The 24806-nt window shown below is 38.6% G+C and overlaps 1 pseudogene; it reads right to left on the bottom strand.

Moving 5' to 3' along the window:
* LOC140139472 (zinc-regulated GTPase metalloprotein activator 1-like) overlaps positions 1 to 24542 on the bottom strand; it is a 32455-nt pseudogene extending 7913 nt beyond the window's left edge.
* Between the last annotated feature and the right edge of the window lie 264 nt (positions 24543 to 24806).

Genomic DNA, 24806 nt, shown 5'->3' with positions numbered 1-24806 from the left:
GGCGCAATGTTCATTCACACATTTCCACTCGGTAAAAGCAGATCGCTTCAGCAGCCAATCAGAGACAAGTGTGTTTTCAACGCAGTAAATATGTGATGTACGCTTTAAAATATCAAAGTTACAGGAAAAGATGGGACCCTTACCTATGCACAACTATATGTAAGTCACATTCTAAACCGCAAAACTTGACAAGTGATCAGAGAGGTCTATGATTTGACCTTTGTCCTGAGCGACAGCAAAAAGTAGTATACATACCTGAATATATACATCTAAATCGCTTGTTTTAATATTGCCACAAAGCTGGAAGGTCACAGTGGTCACTGAGGGGTCAATGTGATGACTTGACCCTTGACCTGACCTTATATCCAGTCCTCTATCCTTCAGTTTTTCGATTCCACTGAAATGAAATAAAGAGAGAAACAGAACTTTCAAAGATGATTACAAACTTTCTACTCCTACATGTATAATAAAATGAAATAAAGAGAGAAACAGAACTTTCAAAGATGATTACAAACTTTCTACTCCTACATGTATAAGCAATAGAGGAGGATCCAAATTCATCACATGCAAATGGCTATTCCAGTTGAAATCCATGCACCCCCTAAGGAAGACATGACATTAATCTCCCACACAGGGAGTGTGAATTTCAAATGGGTTACCTGAATGGGTGACTCCATTTGAAGTCCCTCTGTGTAAAATATTTAGGACATGTCTATCATAGACCTGTGACTTGGGATAAAATAAATATCACTGAGGAGCAAAAGAAGTGACCCTTGACCCGGGGAGGGGTCACTCGAATATTCAAGTACTACCCATGCTCATCAATCACCCCTTAACACATACTGTAAAATGGCATAACTGATGGCAACAAATTTGCTACCCTAAATGGCATAAGTGTCAAAATTTATTACCCTATGTCATAACCACCATATTTTACCCCTAAATGGCATATTCTCACTTTTTAAATCATGATGGTAAAAAATACTATTTTAACACTAGGCTATAGGTATGTAGAGCCTGTAAAAAGTAATTTTCAAATTTATTTTAAAATCAGAAAATGTTACCCTAAATGCCAATTTTCTGGTTCAAAAAGAGCCCTAAGTGTTGATATAGCCACAGGTGGATTCCTAAACGTCTATGTAACCAAAAAATGACCCAAAATGTCACCGCCGCTGTATGCTTAAAATCCGGCCCTTTTTTGATGTGTATGTTAAAGACATATTACATGTATACATTTCCATACAAAATAGATTAGTATTTATTTGCCATAAAATGTTAGCTTTTATTATCAGATATGTCCCTTTTAATTTTGAGCGAACAACTGAGGTAAAGCAAAGAAATTTGGAATTTACTACCAGCGCTGATGTCGACAATGTGTATCACTCCGTCGGTTGTGTTATGGTACTATCCTTTGATGTGTATATCTGTCCCATACGCTGTGTACCTGTGTTATGAATATCGTGTATGCGTGTTACGTAATAATAATACTGACGGTTCCTGCGTTTTGTTCAATATCTCGGATTTTGACAAAACTACAGCACCTGTAGTCTCGATTTTTGCAGGGTATAGTACTTTAATAAAGTACAATATAATCATGTAAAAAACAGAATTTTGAACAATATTGAGGACCTTAGCAAATGTAATAATATGGCTTTAATGAGAATGCACAGTACTTTTATATTGGAGTAAAAAAAAAGTTTATTACTCACCTTTGACCTAGATTTGAGTCATATGCATGTTAATCTAATATGTGTTCAAGATTGAGCCTGTAATAAAAAAAAAAAAAAAAATAATAACATTTCATGAACAACGGTGAAGCATAATTGAATCCCTTTACAACAAAAAATAAGATAAAGATCATCTAATTCACAGGACTATTTCATGACAAATGTTCAGTTTAGTCATTGCTACTCAACATTAGAAGATCAATGATTTTTTGCGCTTTATGCGTAAATAGCTTATGAAAGCAATCAAGCATACATGCACATATCCTACCCATAGCGTCCATCGGTTCTAGCACGGCTTGTTTATGACCGGAAAGCCGGGCACCCCTATCGACCAATCACATATGCTATGCTGTTATATAGCGCGTATGTATGAATGTATTTTCAGACTGAGAGTTCTATGTATGAGAAAATTGTGCTTGAAATTACTATTTTTCCATTGAAAACTGTGTTATAGATAATTAGTGGTAGTGAACCATAGGCTACTACAGCTTCATTGTAGTTTAGGGTAACAAAAATTGATTGTTTTATAGGTTTACTACTAGATGATGAACTGACAAAAGGTCAGGTCATCTAAGGTCATTCTTGTTCAGTGCTAGCATGTTATTAATTCAGTATTTTGGTGTTTATATATAGTAAGTGTTTCCGTCGCCTTATCCATCAGTGTAAAGTTGGCAAGGATTGACCTTTTTGATAAATCCCACAAGCCTTTGCAGGTAGACATAAAATGTTGTCATTTGACGTCACGCCAATGTGCACATCGTTAGGGAACATCATTACTGCGTATTGCAAGTCAGTTTGACATCTCAGGTCTAACCGCAATGAATTATGGGATTTACTGAAAGGTCAATTGGCATTTACCATTAAAGTGCTTCAAAAGTAACATGGGTATTGGGCAATTCCATTTTTAATCCACACCCCCTGTGGAATATTTCACTGCCATCTCAATTCTAGTTGCACCTTACGGTCAATCCAATTGATGAGAAAGTCCAGCTGAAAATTGTTGCAATTTATGGAATCCAGATGAATTCTGCCCAATTTGGCCTAAAAATAGACAATCTTGATTGGAATTCCAAAATCTTCCGCACCTTTCCTACTTTTTATGGATGAAAATGGTTGGATCTGGACAAATTTGAACAGTTGAATTTGGTTGGAATTCCAAAATATTCCACAGTAGGGGTGTGGTTTTTAATTGGAACAGCATATTTTGTGTTACAAAGTAGGTTTACATAAAGTTAAATTAGTTGTGAGATGTACATATTAAACATTTCTTCTACTATATTAATAAGATTACATTTTAATAAATGTTTATAATGTTTTAGTGTGTGCTGTGTGATCCTTTCTTACAATCAGGCCATTCAGTTTAAATATTCCCTACCCCTGTTAAAGATTTAAGTAGTCTTCCACAGAGGGAGTACATTTTTCAAATGGCATTGGCTAGGGTTAATTAGTTTGAAACCCATACTCCCTCTGTATATGGCTTTACTATATCTTCCACAGCTGGAGGATTGTAAATGGAATAGTTACCCACTGTCTATTCTATTTGATACCAATACTCCCTCTGTGGAAGACTATAACTAAATGTTCCACAGGTGGAGTGTGGATTTTAAATGGAATACCTCTAGCCGATTTTATACTTACTTTGATTTCTGTGTTTCTATCAGTTTACCCAAACTGTTAATGGATCTGTTGAAAAGAAAACAAAGAAATTCAAGTGAAATATAGCCTGCTAAAAGGGGGTTAGACCAGGGCATCCCAAACATCCCTAAATTACATGAGAAAACTACTGCTAAAAGGGGGTTAGACCAGGGCATCCCAAACATCCCTAAATTACATGAGAAAACTATGGCACTATTAAACCACATCATAATAAAAATGATTACTGAAACAAATGTGATATGTGCGTCTGCTTATTTGTGAATTGCTATCACGAAATGACCGTAAAGTCGCAAGTTAGTAGTTTTGAGATACCCTGGCTGCTGCATTTGTGTTTTTCGTTTCACACGCACCTGATCAAGCCAATAATATGTCTGTATGTCCTTTGTGAATGGGCCATTCACAAAAGACATTACTGCTGGCTTGTACAGTTACACAGCAAACGAAGAACATCATCTCCACGATAAAGAAAAGGATGTCTTGAAACTACCAACTTGCGACTTTATGCTCATCTCATGGTAGCAGGTAATATTTGCGCAAAGTATGTCAAACTTCGGTACTTATTGTGGAAAGTGCCCATCTCACTGAGGTCTAAAGCCAACTGCCAGCATTGACCAATAGCATTTCCCCTGACTCCCTGAAGAAGTGCTTGCAACCATTGTTTCAAATAAGGCAGGCCCTTGGGCCCTCAGCCTGTGAAAATCTGTGAGGGCACCACTAAAAAGCATCTGTGCGGGCCTGAAGGGCCCGTAGAAATTCTGGCTGCACATCGAGTCGTCATGATCGCACTGATTACTTACCTTGTTGTGAATAAAATGTTCAATAAATACTACAAAATGAAGTATGTGTGTGTGTTCCTTATTGTTTTATAGATACAACTAGAGTTGTGATTTCCTATAGATTTGGGTGAATTTATTCGGGCCCGTGAAAAAAAGTGAGGGCGCTTAAAGTTTTTAGAGCAAGGGCCCAAATGGCCCGGGGCTTTTTTGGCTTGTTAGAAACACTGCAAGTTGTGTCCCATATTTGGATCATGATCAACAGCTTGGAAAGCCCTGGATCAGGATGCTAGCTAACCACCCGCCCCACCATGGCCCCCGAATAATTGGGCTATTCCAGATATTTTCCACACACCCCCAAAGATGACAAAGTTAAATTTAAAACAAAACGTGGGATTTCCCACAAATGATTTCGCAAAATTATGTGCAATTTCCCGAGCCACCCATAACATAACAATGGGATTTCCCAGCCAATATTTGAGTGTACATTTGGGAATTGGGATTTACAAGCATTTACACCAAAGCATGATCGGAATTTCCAATTTTTTACATTCCGATGTGCATCTGGACGGGAAATGGGATGTTCTTTCTAGATTTCATGATAGGAATTCCCAAGCAATATTGAGGGGGAAAGCTGTGGGAAATCCCAATGTCATCTTTGGGGGTGTGTGGAAAATTTCTGGAATAGCCCAATCAGGGTTTTCTTTAATTATATACACATTTAAATCCAGAGCGTACACATTCAAATATTCCATGATATAGAAATACCTGATATTTTCATCTGGGGATGATGGGGTCTACCTCTGCCTTCATATAAGCATTGAATCATTTGAATGTCACCCAAAAGATGAATTACTAGAGGGGGGGTTGAGATGGTAGTTACAAACAGTAATAACTAATAAAAAAACATTTTTTAGCCTCAAAAATATTGATAATACCCCTTCAGCAAAATGCTTAAAGAAAACCCTGGTGGTCACTGGGTCAGCGGTTCTTGAAATGGAGGCATAATGATATGGAAAAGTACCTAATGTGGTAAGTTATGAATATTTCCATATATTTGCATAAGATATCATTCCCGTTTTGTGCGGTATTTTTGTCTGTGCAAAATTTTATTTATTTATTTATTTATTTATTATGCTTCATCACTGGCTTATATACAATTACAAAGATAAATATATTATATAAATATTGCACATACTAATAATCAAGACAAAGTAAAGAATAAAATGCCAGCGAAAAGAATGGGACAAACAGGTGCAAAATCACCTCTAGGACCATCCCACCTTTCGATTTTTGAAAATAAATTATTGGAAAAAAAAAAACCCATCACAGCCCCATCCCAAATTAAATAAGCCTGCAATTCGAGCATCTGCAGTAAGAGCTCCAAGAGCATGTTTTCAAAGAACAAAATTTTGAGTAAAATGAGAATTCAAAAATTCAACCACCCCGGATTTGAAGGAAGAAAAGGAACCGGCTGTCCTTGTAGACAAAGGCAGCTGATTCCAAAACTGCACAATGCGATTAAAATAAAAATTCATGTGCGCTTCGGTTTTGCAACGTTGAATTTTGAGTTTAAATGGATCGGAAGATAATCTAGTGGTGGGATGGTCCTTCCCATTCCCTTGGCTGAATTTAACATAATTATTGACATTAATATCATAGTGACCCTCCCTACATCTGTAAAAAAAAACAAGAGATCACTTTTGTCTCTCCTGAGAGTAAGGGGGAGTAAGTCCAAATTGGTTAGCCTCTCCTTATAATCCTGATCAGGATAATGTAAAATGAATTTGGTAGCTCGTCTTTGGACTCCTTCCAACATTTGGATGTTATGTTTGGATGTACCGCTCCAAAGACAGCTACCATACTCAAGATCACTCCTGATCAGGGAACTATAAAGAGTTCTGGTAACTTTTACTGGGGCATTGAACCCTACTGTACGCATGATCATGCCCATCTTACGATTGCATTTTTTGACAACTCTATTAATATGGGTATCCCAGACAAGTTTAGTTGATATGTCAACACCCAAATCTTTGATGGTATCAATTTTACTGAGAGTTGTGCCATTCATATTATAATCATAAAGGATGGGTTTCCTGCATCTTGTCAAGGAAATGACCTGGCATTTGGAAGGGTGAAAATTAAGCTCCCAGGTATTACTCCAATTGACTAGTGCATTTAAGTCTGACTGAAGCTGCTCACAATCTGAAGGTTTTTTTTACATTAATAAAACACTTAGCATCATCGGCAAATAAAGCAATCTTAGAATGTTGGGCAACACTGGGCAGGTCGTTTATGTATAAAACAAAAAGGAGTGGCCCAAGGATAGAGCCCTGTGGAACCCCGAAACCACTGGAAGCCAATCAGATTGGGCGCCATCAACAACAACACGGTGGTGGCGGTTTGTAAGATAAGCTTTAAACCAATTAAGTAGACCAGAATGAAAACCAAAAGACCTGAGTTTGTATAAGAGTAATTTATGACTAACACTGTCGAACGCTTTGGAAAAATCAAGATAAACCATATCGACCTGCCCAGCGTTGTCCAAGGCTGCACTGACTTCATGAAAAACTTCAAGCAACTGTGTTAGTTGAACGCCCTTTTATAAAGCCATGTTGAAGATGATAGAGCCTCTCTTTTATATGAGGAAAAACCAAGTTGACAATTGCTCTCTCCATGATCTTCCCACATATATACAAAGTAAAGATACTGGCCTGTAATTTCCAACCTGTTGTTTGTCGGCCTTTTTATAAACCGGTATTACATTGGCTTCAAGCCATTCCTGAGGTAATTTACCTTCACTCAGAGACAAGTTAAAAATATGGCATAAGGGAGATACAATTTGATATGCACATTCCTTTAGGACACGTGGTGATATACCGTCCGGGCCTGATGCTTTGGAAACATTCAAATTTTTCAGAATATCAAGTACATCATCATTTTGAAGTTCAAAATTGCCCAATGATTCATGTTCAAAGATGGGAATATTTGGAAAGTTCAGATCATTCTTTGGTTTGGTAAATACAGAAAAGAAATAACTGTTAAAGAGAGTAGCCTTTTCTTTAGCAGTGGAAGCGGTTACACCATTGGTATCACTGATGACCTGGGGCAAGGATTTTGATCTGGTTTTGGATCTAAAAATGACCAAAAACGTTTTGGATTTTCCAGAAGCGTGAGACCCAAAATCATCAATGAACTGGTCATATTTAACAGCAATCAGATTTTTCAGGCGATTCTGAAGTTTCCGAAACTTTGACCAGTGATGCTCAGAATTTGATTTCTGTGCTCGCTTCCAGGCTGTGAACTTACTTTTCTGTAAATGACGAACTTCAGAATCAATCCAGTCTGGAGTAGTGCTATCCTTGATTTTGATTTTAGGAATATGTTTGTCAAGAACATTTGTAAAAATTGTTTTAAAATTTGACCAAGCAGTATCAACAGTGCCAGCACTGTAAACACAATCAAATAAGTCAGCATTATCCATCTCATGTCTAACATTATTAAAATTTGCTTTCTTGAAATTATACACTTCACGACAAATTTTTTTAAGTCTTTCAACTTTGGTTAAAATACGAAATTCTAAAAGTTTGTGATCAGTAGGAAACGTTTCACTCGAGAGAACCACAGTTGATAACCTATCAGGAGATGTAGTTAGTACAAGATCAAGAATATTTTTACATGCATCACGGGATGGAATAAAATTAAGCTGGGTCAGTAAAAAGAATTTATGACATCACAGAAAGACAGTTCAGCAGGGGGTACATTATTCATATTTCTGCAGCCATCGATCTTGGGCAAGTTGAAGTCACCAATAACATGGAACTGATCAAATTCAGAGGCAACTTTGGACAAAACAAGCTGCAGATTTTGAACAAATGTATCCACACAACCATCTGGCTCTCTGTAACATAATACAATGACCATTTTTTTACACTTGGTAGGTCTTATTTCCAACACCATGATTTCATCATTATCAGGTTCAAGATCTGGTCTATGTAGCGACATAATATTATTTTTTATTGCACATAAGAGACCACCACCTCTGGTCTTCCAATGATTAGATCTGTCTTTACGGTACAAAATATAGTCCGAATCAGAGAGTTCAGCATCATTAACATTGCTGTTCAGCCATGTTTCCGTGGTACATATAATGTCATAGAGTTTTTTTGATTGAATTGCACAGTAATCCCTGATTTTATTTATATGTTTCTTTTTTCTTATGGTTTTAATACTACGTGCATTTAAATATAAAATGTCAATCCCAGTCCCACGTTGAGATCCATCGTCAGGTAAATTAAATGAAAATTCATCGGAGGAAAGTCCGTCATCACTCGTCTGACTATCAAAGCTCAAGTTCAAATCTGAGAAATGGGTAGGTCCCGGGTTCAAATTGATGTCACCAGCCAATAAGTTGACTATGATGAACAGGGGAGTTTACCCCTTGGGTAGCCAAGAAACGGTGTAGAACTAACCTTCAGTCCTCTACCCTGATGAGGATTCAATGCACAACTGAATGAAATGGTATAAGCTTCAGATAATGTTGGTATGTGTGCATCAAACGTAGAAAAATATGGGTTCTTGATTGGGTTGAATGTTGTGTCGAAGAATGGAATTAGTCTACCATTGTAATTCAGGCTATCAGAATGAAGTACTTGTAGCTCAGATGTTACACATGTTTGTATACGATGGCAGATTGTAAATATACCAAGAAATAGCAAAAAGTACAAACTTGGAGGAGTAGCCTTAGAAGTCATTTTAATAAGCTAATGTTGAGTTGGCAGACCAGCTGCAGCTTTAAAAAGTTTGGTAGTAATCTTAGTTCAATGAGGAACAGAATTCAGCAGTCATGTAAGCTTAAAATGTTCAAGGTTGCAGAATTTTGATACCTTGATTCAGTTGAGTCTTGGAACTTATCCCAGAAATCCAGATTTCACAGATGACAAGAAGGTACACTATTATAAGATGATAAAAACAGCTACACATCACTAGATGATAAAAATTACTGGAAAATATGGTAAAAAACACCAAAAAAGTTGGAGTGAGCCAGAAGCATGTCTCACTGGTACAGAACCCAATCGGAAAAAAAAAAAAAAATCTATCTGTTTTTTTAAAGTTATTTCTCCGACGTCCAAATCGTATTTTGTGCGGTGTTTTTGTTTTGCATCAACTATCTGGTGCTTAATTTTTTGCTTATTTCTCAGACGTCCGTGTTTTGTAGATATATATCGTGCATTTTGTTCGTATTTTTTCTCTACAATCCTGCATTGCTTTTTTCACCTGAAGAAGGGCTAGGCCCGATACCGGTTGTGTAATTGAAATATATTCACGGCAATTCTGTCACTTGTAAACGCTAATTAACTTATTGTAAGATAAAAGATATAAACATAATATAATAGATATGCATATATAGTTTTTTGCTTACCTTATATGGTCTGTAACTTTGTGTAGATATGCCTGATCAACTAAGTCTATTTTGTTGACAAGAATTAAATCAGCTAGAGCCACCTGTCTGTATGTTTGGATTGAGAAAATAAGACATTGTGTTAAGTTACAGAAGAAAGTCAACAGGGTTCAAGGAAGATTAAAAATAACATTAACTAATTTGGGGAAAAATGTATAACTGGAACATGTATTAAATTATGTTTTATGGTATTATTGGGTGGGTGGGTGAATTCATCAAGTGTCATTTAGGGAAGAATTATAATGGGTACATAACATTAGCATATACATGTAGTGGTCCCTTGGCTTTTACCTATTCCCATCCCAAAAATAATTATTTGAGGGAAACCATGGACTTTATCATAAAACAGGGAAAAGTTGTGTCAGTAATTCTTCCCTGCCTGGGCAATAGTGACTAGTGGTCATACTATAGGTAATAATGCACAGTTTGCACATTATAGGTAATAATGCACAGTTTGCCCCGAGATAGCAACCAACCTAAAATTTGTCCATTTTGGGGGTTTTCAGTTGGGGAAGAATCTGGGGACGGATGTGACACAGTGCGGTAGGGTGAGGGAATAATTTAAATTTTCTGGAAGAAAAGACACCCCTGTTTCATGTCTATTACTAGTTTGAGGCTCCTTGCATATGGCGGAACCATGCAATGGGGAATAGAAAACTTTCTTTCCTGAAGGCACCATGTCAACAATGTATAGAAAAGTTGCTTTTTGTCTTGTAAAAATATCAACAAATCTTTTTCTCCAATGAAGGCACTAGATAGATAAACCTAGCTTTTACATGCTACTAACCAACACACGGACTGTGGGGAATTGATCATCAAATGGCAACTAGCTATTTTGTAACACAATCCAAACACTTCCGGTGTGGTTACCACAATTCACCATGCTTTTGTTCACAACATTTAAATGAAAAATATCTCGGGTGTCAAATTTTACTGCGGTCATGGGAAAAAGATGATGATTTTGATTTAAATTTTTGATCATGAACTTTTTTTCAAGAACGTTTCAAGAATTCTGATATGAGTTATGAGCATGATGATTTTGAATTTGATTTTGTAGAACCTGAATTTGTTTTTAAACAGATTTGTAATTTCTCTAATAATAAGTCTTCAGGTATTTGTAATGTTAGTACATACATACATACATACATACACACATAAAGGTATTTATATAGCGCCTTTAAAATTTATCAAGGCGCTGAACAAGGAGAGAAAGGATGGGGAAAAAAGAAACACAGTGGAACAAGAAAGAAGCTAACTGAAAAGGTGAGTTTTCAGTTTCTTCCTGAAAACTGGAATTGATGGAGACTCCCTGATGGCTTTAGGGAGTTTGTTCCATTCCCTTGGGCCAGAGACAGAGAAGGTATTTAAACCAGATCCTCTATGTGCCCTAGGCTGACTAAGCAGAGTCTTATCGGAAGAAGATCTCAATTCTCTTCCGGGAGCATAGGCTGAAAGAAGCTCACAAAGATAATTGGGGGCACGGCCCTGAGAGCACTTGAAAACATAAAGCAGAAGTTTAAAAAGAATTCGGTCCTGGATTGGAAGCCAATGCAATTGAATGAGAAGGTCGGAGGTACCAGTTGAGCGAGGGACAGAGAAAATCAAATCAAATGCACAGCACTATTTGCAGCTTCTGCAGTCTATTTCTTTCACCTTGAGTGATACCATAGAGGATTGCATTGCCATAATCAAGTCGGGACAGTATGAGAGAGCGAACAGCATGGTGACAGGTATCCTGGTCAATGAATTTACGGATGCGGTAAAGATTACGAAGATGGAAATTGACAGACTTTGTGAGGGTGGTAATGTAAACTTTTGAAACTTGCTGCACCGATTATTTGTCATCCCCTTGCATATATTTGTAATCTTTCTATGTTCACATCCACTTTTCCTAATGAATGTAAAAAGGCAAAGGTTACACCTATATACAAGGAGGGTGACAGAAGTGATGTCAGCAACTTTAGACCTATCTCAGTTTTACCCATTATTTCTAAGATCTTAGAACGTGCTGTACATGACCAACTGCATAATTATTTCACATGTAACAATATTTTAAATCCATGTCAATCAGGCTTTAGACGTAATCATAGTACTAATACTACTCTATCAGATGTGACAGATCACATATTAAATAACATGAATAATGGCAAAGTTACAGGTTCAATCTTTTTAGATTTAAAGAAGGCCTTTGATACTGTTAACCACGACCTTCTTATTCAAAAACTTAGTTCATATGGTATTAAAGCTCTTATTTGGTTTCAATCATATCTAGATGGTAGATCTCAAGCTGTAAATATAAATTCTTCTTTATCAAATTTTAAAAATATTAATATTGGTGTTCCACAGGGCTCAATTTTGGGGCCCTTGTTATTTATAATATTTGTTAATTCATTACCAGAAGCAGTAAATAGTAGCTGTAAGTGTGTAATGTATGCAGATGATACTACTCTTTTAGTAAGCTCTTCTTACCCCACTGTTCTGGAAAATAATCTTAATGCAAATCTAAAGAAAATTGCTGACTGGTTTCAATCTAATCATTTAACTCTAAATACTAAGAAAACTAAGTTGATGTTGTTTGGAACAAGGCAAGCTTAAATTAATTATAAAAATATATCCCTCATTTACAAAAGTGAGAGCATTGAAAGAGTTGATAAGTATAAGTATTTAGGAGTTACATTTGATCCACATCTTTCTTGGGATGAGCATGTTAATTATCTTTCTTCTAATGTATCAAAACGTATTGGTGTTATTTGTAGAGTGAAAAAGTATCTTCCCGTTAGATCAGTTAAAACACTTGCCCAAGCCCTTGTCTTTCCTCATTTTGACTACTGCAGCTCTGTTTGGTCAAATTTTAGTGCTTGCCACAAAAATGAGCTTCAGATTTTGCAGAATAGACTTGCCCATATTTTACTTTATGCAGACATAAGAACACCAGTGGACAAAATGATGAAAGACCTGGACTGGGTTAAACTTGATAGTAGGTGGGAGAATCAGTTACTTATTTTAGTTTTTAAATGTCTAAAACATTGCTCCACATTATTTGTCGTCTCAATTTACCTTCACCTCCTCTACTCATTCTAAGAACACTCAAGTCAATCACATAACAAATTGGTCGTTCCAAGGTGGAAATTATCTTCTGGGCAGAGAACATTTCATTATAGAGCTGCCACTTCATGGAATAGACTTCCTTATAATCTCTGTGCCAATTTGGATTCTCTAAGCTTGAATGAGTTCAAGAATGCCTTATAATTTTGAATGTATTTTAAGTTAATAAGTTGTAGCCCTCCTCATTAATATGTTAATTTGAACTTGTTCTATATTTACATGTTTGTATATTAATTATTCATATTCTTATAATGTTATTTATATATGTTATCAGGGCTTCCAGGGAGACCAGTACTTTTGTATTGATGGAATTTTCCTGAAAATGATGATCCTTTTTCTGATACCAAAATTGCAGAAAAATGGGGGATAAGGCTGTTGATCGGGTCAAGGACTTTTAAAATCGAGCTTGGGAACTGGCAAATTTCCTTCATGATTCAAAACTTTTAAGTCAAGTAAAATATATTCAAATCCTGCAGCTGTTTTAGGCCATATTTAGCATCATCATCAAATAATACAAAATAAATAGATTAATAAAAACTCTGGCAAATTGAAGTTTGGCAAACTACAAAACAAGTCTTCAGAACAGAGTAAGAAAAACAACCTCACCAAGGCTCAAACTCAGGACCTCTCACACTGAAGTGATGTCCTATCAATCTGTTCAACTTGTATCAAATTAATATAACATTAATTTACCTGACAGCTTCATTGACCACTCCATCCGGTTTGACCTCCTCTAGATGTTGTAAGCCATATTTAGCATCAACCACTGTAACTATACCTAAATAATAAATTATAAATAGATATATGTAAAAAAAACCTTTGGCAAGTTGAAGTTTGTCTTTAGAACAGAGTACCAAACATCTTAATGCAAGTAAAATAGTTGAATGTCTGTAATTGGCAACATTTTGATGTTGTCAATATAATTGCAAGTATATCAGCAACTCTTGAACAGTACAACTGTTGAACATATACTGGGTACCAATATAAAAAACAGGGTAGTATTATAACTTTTTATTGAATCAAACAGCAGACATGCTGGATCTTGAGATGCACATCCGTGTGAGCTGCAATAGTTATAACATACACAAATAAATCAAACAAACAAACACAAACAAAAGCTGCACATGAAGCACAAGTTTTTTTTCCCCAGAGTGATGGGTGTCATGTACACATGGCCAGATTTAAATTGACGACAAACTAATAAAATATTTTCAAAATAAAAAATTGTACATCCTAATTACCCAGAGTACTATGGATTGCTTCAGTGGGTGTACAGTGCACTTTGGGCACTAAGAACAAAATAGGGGCTCAATGAACTTAAATTTCAACATTTTTTTGGGAGGGGGGGTCTAACTAAAATTGGGCCAAATTATAGGCTGTGGAGCTATAAAAAAATGCCAAAATTGTCAAAATTTGAGCTAAAGAGCTACATTTTTTGAGAGTTTGAAACTAAAAAAACTAGAGCATGATTCAAATGTGGGTCTTACTGAACTGTTGGAGAGCCTGTAAAGGGACCTGAACCCAACTATGTATTATCTTTAAAAGCAAATAAATGCTTACCATCAAGATAGATATCGCTACCCAGCTCATCATCCAACCAAAATATAGAGGCTATTGGACCTGCATTAACAATTAATAAAAAAAAAACATGGAGAATTGTGAACAATTAAAAAAACATGGGACAGTTATGAAGAATAACTTTCCAGTTAGTAGTGTGTAGACTGCTATTCTATATGGATAATACGTAAATCGGTTGATTAAGCACCCACTCCAAATGGTAAAAGTCACAGTTTTTACGTGTATTTTAACATAAATGGTCATGAAACTGTTGAGGCCAAAATTCACCTTGATTATGAAAAACTAATTATATTTTGGTAAATCTTTGCATGTTCAAGCAGGTTGGCTGTTTTTCCCCCTTTATGAAGGGAGTGCCCCAGATACCTAGCCTTTTAACAAGGCTTTGTCTGGAGCCCTAGGGTGGAAGCACCCTCTTTGTTTCACGCTTGGTGTCACACCTTTGCCGCTCCGCTCGTTGCAAATGCCCCCACCCAGCAAAGACTACCAGATGCCACAAACCCTAGCTACTCCCCTGGGCTTTGTTCCAAGGCAATCGCCATGTGTGCTTTCCTTTTTTTAGGTCGAACAGGGGAATGTGGTATCTGCACATGCCACTGGACACCACATCTAATTCTACCAGTTCCAAAACCTTTTTTGACATCAAAAATGTTTTCTTTTAGTTTTTGGGAGGTTTTTAACAGAATTTACGCTGACTTTCTGGCAATTTCATATCAAGAGTCTCCTTTCATGTGATCACACTATCAAAACTTCTTTCCATCATCAAAGACTTCTTTTCTGGTATGTGACAAAATGTATTGATGAATCATGATGGAGCGTCAGACGATGGAGCTTCAGACGATGGAGCATAGACGATAGAGCATCGGACGATGGACCATCAGACGATGGACCGTCAGTCCAATTAGGGAATTACCTTACCTGGATCAGCCAAACCTGTAGTCTCCAGCAGAATGTAGTCAAATTTACCTCGCTTTGTCATCAGGTTTTCTATGGCCTTGACTCCATTGTCTCTGTTAAATAAAGTCATCAAAGATATTTTCTCAGTTTTTTGTTTGTTTAAATTGTCACTCTGTGCAGAGACGCATTTGGGTCCTGATGGGACCAGGCTCAAGCCAGGCTAAAAAGCCTACCATAATTATTCTCTCTTACCCCAACTCCCAACCTGCTTTTTGCCTAAGTGGAAGTAAAGAAGAAAGGAAGGAAGAAAGAAGATGAATAGAAAAGTTGTTTTTCCCACCCGGGAATTGACGCAACGACACCTCGTGTGCCAACTAGTAGACCGGGCATAGGCGGGCACACGTGTGACTGTGGCCCAGCCAATAGTTTTGTGCCTATATGTAGTTTGGCAGAATTATGCAATTGGATCACATGGGATGCATGGTCTTGAAGTGACTTTGTGCTGTATGGTTTTGTATGGTATAGTAGCATTAGGCTTAATGCCCCCGGGGCGTTAATTTATTAGAAGTGAACTATGTCTGTAGTTGACTTAATCATGCAAACGTATTATCTCCAGCATGAGCCCCAAGAAGCATCAACATCTCAGCATGCGTGCTTGGAATTGTCCAACTTCTTACTCTGCTTTTACACATTATATGGCTACACAACATCTTTTCTTTAAGGTACTTATGTTATTTTTTTGAAAATTGCAGTCACACATGTAATATTAGCCCTAACAAAAATAAGAGCATCCGGTTACATTTGCAGCGCTGGACAGAGTCGAGAGTAGAGAACAAATGGGTTCCAGTACTGTTAGTCACTGATCCAGTACCAGTTCTGCAGCAGAAACTCAGAAAATTGGAACAGTGTAACAAAAAGAACTCTTTAAAACTCTGTAAAACTCAGAAACTTTCTAGCAATTCCAGGCACTGATCCAGCACGAGTCCTGGAGTGGAATGCCCTTGACAACACTGTTGTAAATGAAACATGATTTAACACCTTCAAACAGGAACTATATCAGTAAACCTCATACCCCTGCACAAGCCTGGCATCATACTCTAATCGAGCCCAGCCAGTATAAGACCTAAGAGCAGAAGCAGAAACCTCTCAAAAAATTTAACATTAGCAGATAGGTCAGGTCTGCTTGTTCTCTATTCAGTGAACGGCTCTTTTCAGAGCCATCAGTAGGCAAGGGCAGCCTACATGTCTCATTTTTGGGTACTTTGTCCTGAAGAAGTCATAGCTACTCCTGACCCCACTAAACTTACTAATAGCAGGGTGTGAGTGACCTCTATTGAAAAAAGAGGAACTTTGTTCAAAAAAGAGGAAAAGCACTGAAATATGCTCAAAATGGGCTGAAAATGAAAGAAAAAGCTAAAATTTCCAAAAAAGAGGAATTCAGCTAAAAAGAGGAGATTTCACACCCATGTAATAGTTGTAAATATGAACTCCTGTTGTAAAAACCTATCCTACTAAGGACCATTATTAATAAGGCAATTAGAGTATCTTCAGTTATTACTGGAGTGGTTCAGGACAGAGCTCTCTGTTCAGAGATTGAAGTGGATTTACCAGCGTTTCGCATTGAAATTGTGCTCCTCCTGTTATCTTGAGGTTTCCTGAGTTTAAGCTCAGGACCACCACTGGAAATAGCCTGGAGTTACTCATTGCTTTGTCAGGAAATTGGGACAAGGGCAAACATATTTTAAAAGCTACATTCAAGGAAAATAATGTTAGCACACTTATAGTGTGTTAACATCAGTTATTTTCCTCCCCACCCAAAGCCATGTTGGTAGCACACCTGTGATCAGACACCTCCACATGTGATTGCTGGTGAGTGTGGCCTAACAGGGCTGATTCACATGACTTGTGTAACTCTTCTGCAGAGTTGTGATATGGTATAAGTATTCATCATGTGAGTGTAAGAAAGGCATGACTTTTGTCATTTAAAATGTGCACATTGTTGATGAATTAAATCTTGTGGGGTAATGGGGTTTGAGATGCTTCCAGGAGCAATTTTCATCACCTGATGAACACTCTCAAACCCCAATGCCTCATCAGGTAGGCCTAAACATTTGTCAAGTGTTTTGCATCCCTCTGCAAATGCGATTTCATGTGGCAGCCATTGCACTCACATGACAATATTTATTTTCCTTTACTGTAACATTCACATTATTCTATCATGATTAATCATAAGAATGACCTTTGACATCTTACTTGACAGAGCAGCATAGGCATCCATTTCGTAATTCCAACCACTCTTCATACAGCTCACCTGATTGGCCAATAGACATTGATTTCTCAATGGCACTACCTGTATATATGAGAACAAGAAAATAAGATCTCAGTATTGTATAAAGGGAAAAAATGTGTATCGCTAGATTGTTTCACTATGTGTAAGCAACTCAGTATGGCATAGTGTAAACAGACCCATATGCTTATCATTACGTTTATCATCAAGGACTCTGTTGCACTTCTCTCAGCATATACAGCTTTATACCCTGCCCTCAAAGGTACAGCGGCTCTGCACATAGACTCAGGATGACATAGTGTACACAGACCCTAACCCTGATGAGAGGCCTGAAGTATTCATTATGCTTATCATCAAGGACTCTGTTGCAATTCTCAGCATTCAGCTTTATACCCTGCCCTGAAAGGTACGACGGCTCTGCACACAGACTCAGTATGGCATAGTGTACACAGACCCTAATCCTGATGAGAGCCCTGGAGTATTTATGCTTATCATCGTGGACTCTGTTGCAATTCTCTCAGCATATACAGCTTTAATACCCTGCCTTCAAAGGTACAGCAGCTCTGCACACAGACTCAGTATGACATAGTGTACACAGACCCTAACCCTGATGAGAGCCCTGAAGTATTCATTATGCTTATCATCAATCCTCTGTTGCAATTCTCTCAGCATATACAGCTTTAATACCCTGCCTTCAAAGGTACAGCAGCTCTGCATATAGACTCAGTATCGCATAGTGTACACAGACCCTAACCCTGATGAGAACCCTGAAGTATTCATTATGCTTATCATCCAGGACTCTGTTGCAATTCTCTCAGCATATACAGCTTTAATACCTGCCTTCAAAGGTTCAGCGGCTCTGCACATAGACTCAGTATGGCATAGTGTACACAGACCCTAACCCTGATGAGAGCCCTAAGTATTCATTATGCTTATCATCAAGGACTCTGTTGCAATTCTCTCAGCATATACAGCTTTAATACCCTGCCTTCAAATGTACAGCGGCTCTGCACATAGACTCAGTATGGCATAGTGTACACAGACTCTAACCCTAATGAGAACCCTGAAGTATTCATTATGCTTATCATCAAGGACTCTATTGCAATTCTCTCAGCATATACAGCTTTAATACCCTGCCTTCAAATGAACAGCAGCTCTGTACATAGACTCAGTATGGCATAGTATACACAGACCCTAACCCTGATGAGAACCCTGAAGTATTCATTATGCTTATCATCAAGGACTCTGTTGCAATTCTCTCAGCATATACAGCTTTAATACCTGCCTGCAAAGGTACAGCAGCTCTGCACATAGACTCAGTATGGCATAGTATACACAGACCCTAACCCTGATGAGAACCCTGAAGTATTCATTATGCTTATCATCAAGGACTCTGTTGCAATTCTCTCAGCATATACAGCTTTAATACCTGCCTGCAAAGGTACAGCAGCTCTGCACATAGACTCAGTATGGCATAGTGTACACAGACCCTAACCCTGATGAGAGCCCTAAGTATTCATTATGCTTATCATCAAGGACTCTGTTGCAATTCTCTCAGCATATACAGCTTTAATACCCTGCCTTCAAAGGTACAGCGGCTCTGCACATAGACTCAGGATGACATAGTGTACACAGACCCTAACCCTGATGAGAGCCCTGAAGTATTCATTATGCTTATCATCAAGGACTCTGTTGCAATTCTCTCAGCATATACAGCTTTAATACCTGCCTGCAAAGGTACAGCAGCTCTGCACATAGACTCAGTATGGCATAGTATACACAGACCCTAACCCTGATGAGAACCCTGAAGTATTCATTATGCTTATCATCAAGGACTCTGTTGCAATTCTCTCAGCATATACAGCTTTAATACCTGCCTGCAAAGGTACAGCAGCTCTGCACATAGACTCAGTATGGCATAGTGTACACAGACCCTAACCCTGATGAGAGCCCTAAGTATTCATTATGCTTATCATCAAGGACTCTGTTGCAATTCTCTCAGCATATACTGCTTTAATACCCTGCCTTCAAAGGTACAGCATAGTGTATACAGACCCTAATAATAATCGATCCTCTGCTGCTTTAACATCTTATCTTGGAAGATAATTCATTCATAAATTTGATGGAATTTTGTTGTACAGGTGCATTGAAAAGGGGGAACTTACACATTCATTATTCGTAAAACTCTGTTTAAGGGCGCTTATTAGGGAAAGGGGCCTATTACACAGTTACTACATAAGTGTATACATGCATACCTTCACCAAATTCATTGAGTATAACAGCAATTTTCTTGTTGTGTTGTTCTGTCAGGATGTAGTTCAACAAAGTCGTCTTGCCAGCTCCTGGTAAGAATGAAAGATATAAATAATCAAATGTTAGTGCTACTACAATCAGTCAAAACAATTCAAATGCATTTCATAACCAATAGTATGAAGGCTCCACTTGGTATCCCCCTCATTTGTCAATGTTGGAGGGTCTCATACATTGTATACCTGTTGGAGGGGGGTCTCACAAACCTGTTGACAACATGACTTTGTCCAACATTTCATAACCAATAGTATGAAGGCTCCACTTGGTATCCCCCTCATTTGTCAATGTTGGAGGGTCTCATACATTGTAAACCTGTTGACAACATGACTTTGTCCAACATTGAATAACCAATAGTATGAAGGCTCCACTTGGTATCCCCCTCATTTGTCAATGTTGGAGCGTCTCATACATTGTAAACCTGTTGACAACATGACTTTGTCCAACATTGAATAACCAATAGTATGAAGGCTCCACTTGGTATCCCCCTCATTTGTCACTGTTGGAGGGTCTCATACATTGTAAACCTGTTGACAACATGACTTTGTCCAACATTGAATAACCAATAGTATGAAGGCTCCACTTGGTATCCCCTCATTTGTCAATGTTGGAGCGTCTCATACATTGTAAACCTGTTGACAACATGACTTTGTCCAACATTGAATAACCAATAGTATGAAGGCTCCACTTGGTATCCCCCTCATTTGTCAATGTTGGAGGGTCTCATACATTGTAAACCTGTTGACAACATGACTTTGTCCAACATTGAATAACCAATAGTATGAAGGCTCCACTTGGTATCCCCCTCATTTGTCAATGTTGGAGCATCTCATACATTGTAAACCTGTTGACAACATGACTTTGTCCAACATTGAATTTGGAGAGCAATTTTTCCTTGATGGTTGCTATGGCAACATAGGAAAAAATAACAACAGCACTTTATATAATGCAAATGATGAAAAAAATAGTACTCAGGAGGTTGTGCTGATCGTCTCTGAAAGACCTGAAACCTAATTGAAAGTCAAACATGCCTACCCGCTGATATACAGAGTGAAGGGGATGTGCACTTCCCCCTCGAAACTCAGTTATGATTGTGACTGGTGTTATGAGTCGTACTTGACTCAAGGCCAAAATCACCTTTTACCCGAACTCACATGAATGCACAACACAAATACACTGTTTGATTAAGCTAACATAATCTAAGTCTTTAATTGAAAACAAAGTATGCTTGGTACATATAACAACAATATACACTAAAATCACACAATCAGTTTTACTCTATCGGTACTTAACCAGCGGTCTTCTTGTTGGTGATTCTAGAGTTCTTGCAATGTTCTGGACGACTGATGTAATATATCCTTATTCACTTGTCCTGCGAAAATCAGCGAAGTCCATAGTACACTTGCATTTATAAATACTTGCGTATAAAATCCTCATACTGAAAATGATGGTGCTTCCTCCGATCATGATTATAACTCCTTTGCGCTGCTATCTCCACAAATAGTGTTTCTTTCACCGATCACTCTTTTCCCAGGGAACAGGTTTCTTTAACACAGCTCCGCTGTTTTTTGACAGATGCGTGGCCTTCACAAACCCAGCAAACTCCAGCAATTTGACAAAAGAACTTTTAATCCTTTGATGAGGAAGAGCACTTTTGTGTGCTCGCTGTCTTCTTCGTTGCTGTATTAAAATTAGCTCAATTATTGGCTATATAAACTGGTTAAAATGTACTTCTTTTTTGAAGCATGAAGACCATCACACACATGTGGAGTTTCTCAATCTCCCACAGCATTCTGTAAAGTCCCAACAAAAGCCTCCAGCTTTTTATATCAGTACTCATGCAAAAACCCATCATCTATTAATAAACCATTACTTCAATCACATTTTCACAACATTGCTGCAATCTTGGGATTTCCCAATATTAATTATACACATTCACCTTTCACATTACATCACTTCCTGGGGGGTTCTGACTATGGTGCAATATACTGAACTGGGGATTTCCAAGTTCCAAACATAGATCTGACTTTGTTTACAATAATTTGGGGGAATACCAAAATGACTTTCCACACCATTGTCTTGCACGTACAAGGGGGTTTCCCATCTCATGAAATACTTTCAGCTTGTAAACAAAGTTAAATAATTAAATTAAATCAAATTACTCAGGGCACATCACACTGGTATCTTCTTTGTTGACACTGGAGCAGTTATGATTCTTTGTTGATACTGGAACAAGCTCAAGGCTCTCTGACATGCCTGCCTACACCATTGCCCCCTCACCCAGGCCCTCACCCAAGACTTGCCTAGAAATCCAGTTATGATTGGGACGGAGAACTTCGCTATTCGAAGGTTCGCTATTCGAAGGTTCGCTATTCGAAGGTTCACTATTCGAAAATTAAGAAGGTTCTCTATTACGAAGGTTCTCTATTCCGAAAACAGAAAAGGTTCTCTATTCCGAATATGAAAAAGGGTTCTCTATTCCGAATATGAAAAATGGGTTCTCTATTCCGAAAGCGAAAGAAGGTTCTTTATTCGAAATAAGTCACCGTGTTCTCTACTCCGAATATGTAAAAAGAGTCTCTATTCCGAATATGAAAAAAGGGTTCTCCCTACCAAAATCAAAACAGGTTCTTTATTCCGAAATGAGGCCCGAAAAGGAAAGAAGAGAGCTTTAGTGAGTATGTAATTGTAAAACAGCTTAATAAGCAAAGAAAGATGGACCCATAAAAAAGAGACCTCGGAGGGCCCGTAAAAAGCAAAGAAGAGATACCCTAGGCCTAATGGACAAGAAAAGAGACCTTTGTTGGCCCGTAGGCCCTAAAACAAGGTATCTTTTCTTTACCTTTTACGGGCCCCTGAGGTCCCTTTTCTTTGCTTTTACTGCCCCATAGTAAGGTATGTTTTCTTCACTTTTTACGGGCCCCCTGGGCCCCCGGATAACGCACCCGGTTACCCCCCTTTGTCGGCGACACTGGATGTAGGCCTACATAATGGTAAAATTATGTTGAATTTTCAGTTCGACTGATTGGCAATACTTGATGACCATGCATGATGACGGTGAGGTGACTACCTTATATGCAAATTGTATGCAAAGTAGCTAATTTTCTATTGTTCTTCACGTGCAAAACGTTGCAGACTCCACAGTTACAAACCTCAAACTGTTCTCTACTTTTACAAATAATTAGAAGAACTCAAGGTAAAAAAAACCAAAAAACACATGATACATTGTAAAGCGGAATTGGTATTCGGAATAGAGAACCATTTTTCATATTCGGAGTAGAGAACACGGTGACTTGTTTCGGAATAAAGAACCTTTATTCGTTTTCGGAATAGAGGACCCATATTTGAATATTCGGAATAGAGAACCTTTTTTCATATTTGGAATAGAGAACCTTTTTATTTTCGGAATAGAGAACCTGTTTGTGTTTTGGGAATTTTCGGAATAGAGAACCTTCGTAATAGAGAACCGTTTTTTCGGAATATCGAACCTTTAATTACATTCGGAATAGCGAATGGTAAAATTACACGCTCGAAAAGCGAACCTTCGAATATCGAACCTTCGAATGGCGGACCTTCGAATAGCGAGAGGACCCCATTGGGACTGATATCTTCTTTGTTGACACTGGAACCAGCTCACGGCACTCATGCATCTTCTGAACTGTCTGACATGCCTGGCTACACCACTGCCCCCTCACCCAGGCCCTCACCCAAGACTTGCCTAGAAACCCAGTTATGATTCTTTGTTGATACTGGAACAAGCTCAGGGCACTCATGCATCTTCTGAACTGTCTGACATGCCTGCCTACACCACTGCCCCCTCACCCAGGCCCTCACCGAGGCACTCACCCAAGACTTGCCTTAAAACCCAGTTATGATTCTTTGTTGATACAGGAACAAACTCAGGGTACTCATCTTCTGAACTGTTTGACATGCCTGCCTACACCACTACCCCCTCACCCAAGCCCTCACCCAAGACTTGCCTAGAAACCCAGTTATAATTCTTTGTTGACACTGAAACCAGCTCAGGGCACTCATGCATCTCCTGAACTGTTTGACATGCCTGCCTACACCACTGCCCCCTCACCCAGGCCCTCACCCAAGACTTGCGTAGAAACCCAGTTATGATTGTGACTGGTATATTCTTTGTTGACACTGGAACCAGCTCAGGGCACTCATCTTCTGAACTGCCTGACATGCCTGTCTACACCACTGCCCCCCTCACCCAGGCCCTCACCCAAGACTTGCCTAGAAAACCAGTTATGATTGTGACTGGTATCTTCTTTGTTGACACTGGAACCAGTACCAGTTCAGGGCACTCATCATCTGAACTGTCTGACATGCCTGCCTACACCACTGCCCCCCCCCACCCAGGCCCTCACTCAAGACTTGCCTAGAAACCCAGTTATGATTGTGACTGGTATCTTCTTTGTTGACACTGGAACCAGCTCAGGGCACTCATCTTCTGAACTGTCTGACATGCCTGCCTACACCACTGCCCCCCTCACCCAGGCCCTCACCCAAGACTTGCCTAGAAACCCAGTTATGATTGTGACTGGTATATTCTTTGTTGACACTGGAACCAGCTCAGGGCACTCATCTTCTGAACTGTCTGACATGCTTGCCTACACCACTGCTTCCCTCACCCAGGCCCTCACCCAAGACTTACTTAGAAACCCAGTTATGATTGTGACTGGTATCTTCTTTGTTGACACTGGAACCAGCTCAGGGCACTCATCTTCTGAACTGTCTGACATGCCTGCCTACACCACTGCCCCCCCCCCCCTTACCCAGGCCCTCACCCAAGACTTGCCTAGAAACCCAGTTATGATTCTTTGTTGATACTGGAACAAGCTCAGGGCACTCATGCATCTTCTGAACTGTCTGACATGCCTGCCTGACACACCACTGCCCCCTCACCCAGGCCCTCACCTGAGACTTGCCTAGAAATTCAGTTTCAACCCAGGCAATTCCGTAATTACGTCACACACTTTCAAAAATTGTCAAAATTTCAAAATCGT

The sequence above is a fragment of the Amphiura filiformis genome, chromosome 2 (genome assembly GCF_039555335.1).
Source record: "Amphiura filiformis chromosome 2, Afil_fr2py, whole genome shotgun sequence".
NCBI classification, from domain to species: domain Eukaryota; kingdom Metazoa; phylum Echinodermata; class Ophiuroidea; order Amphilepidida; family Amphiuridae; genus Amphiura; species Amphiura filiformis.
Note: the sequence above shows the minus strand (reverse complement) of the source record. Positions and strands in the feature narration are given on the sequence as shown.